The sequence below is a fragment of the Sinocyclocheilus grahami genome, unplaced genomic scaffold (assembly GCF_001515645.1).
Source record: "Sinocyclocheilus grahami isolate Dianchi unplaced genomic scaffold, SAMN03320097.WGS_v1.1 scaffold3155.1, whole genome shotgun sequence".
Taxonomy (NCBI): Eukaryota; Metazoa; Chordata; class Actinopteri; order Cypriniformes; family Cyprinidae; genus Sinocyclocheilus; species Sinocyclocheilus grahami.
In genome coordinates this window covers 13,383-14,358 of record NW_015508320.1, presented here as the reverse complement: position 1 = coordinate 14,358, position 976 = coordinate 13,383, and the positions used below count along the sequence as shown (strand labels likewise).

Genomic DNA, 976 nt, shown 5'->3' with positions numbered 1-976 from the left:
TTGATTGATTGATTGATTGATTGATTATACATTCAGTGTATTTCAAAACATTAGCGTTATCAGTGCAAACATATCTGTAGTTCTGAGGAATAATGCTAATTTTTTTTACAATGTTTTTTTCAAGGAGTTCCAGCGAAGGAAGTAGCTGATTGCCAATTGTCCACAATTGATTTAAACTGGAGCCTGACAGATTTGAATAATTTTGTTTGTCAGAGCTTCCCTATGATTAGTTTGAACCTGGTGGGTTTTGAGTTGGCAAAAGTAGACATGGGGAAAAAAATCAAGAAGGTACAAGCAAGCTCTGTGCGAGATCTGAAGAAGATTGTGGGGAAAAGCAGACTTTATGTTGTCCCTCGTGCTGAAGTGGGCCAGGTACAGTGTAGTTTTAGTGTCAAAATTGGTGCATTTAAAACCACAGTGAGATTTTCATGACGTTGTCTCTACAGCCAATCAACTTGCCTCTGAGTCAACCAATCACAGAACCTAACCCTGAAACAACAGAGGTAATTTAAAGTGTAGTTGTTTTCAGTTGCTCCTTACAGAATGAAATAAAAAAACAATAAAGGCTTTAACTGCATTTTAATTTGGCATTTTGGTAATATTTAGTTTTTAACATCAGCCCTTTTCATTGTTAGTCTTTCACTGAATGACCAATGACTATCTTATTGACAGTCATTACATATAATTATTTTATTATGCATATTTTCAACACTGTGGTTGCCATGGTTTAGTTCTAATTATTACAATTATTTAGCCTAATAAAAATGCTTGATTGATGTTTCTTAAATGTTAGTTATGCGTCCAAGAAATATAATGTATTATTCATTTATTTAAAACATTTATGTATAATTTCACTGTAGTTAAAAAGTGTCAAAATTGTTGTATCTAAAATCACTGAGATTTTCATGATATTGTCTCTACAGACAAGCGGCTTGCCTCTGATTCAACCAATAACAGAACCTGAAACAACAGAGGT

General features: G+C 33.4%; 1 pseudogene; it reads left to right on the top strand.

The window, feature by feature from the left end:
- The first annotated feature begins 267 nt into the window (after positions 1–267).
- LOC107576052 (G2/M phase-specific E3 ubiquitin-protein ligase-like) overlaps positions 268–976 on the top strand; it is a 6,770-nt pseudogene continuing 6,061 nt past the window's right edge.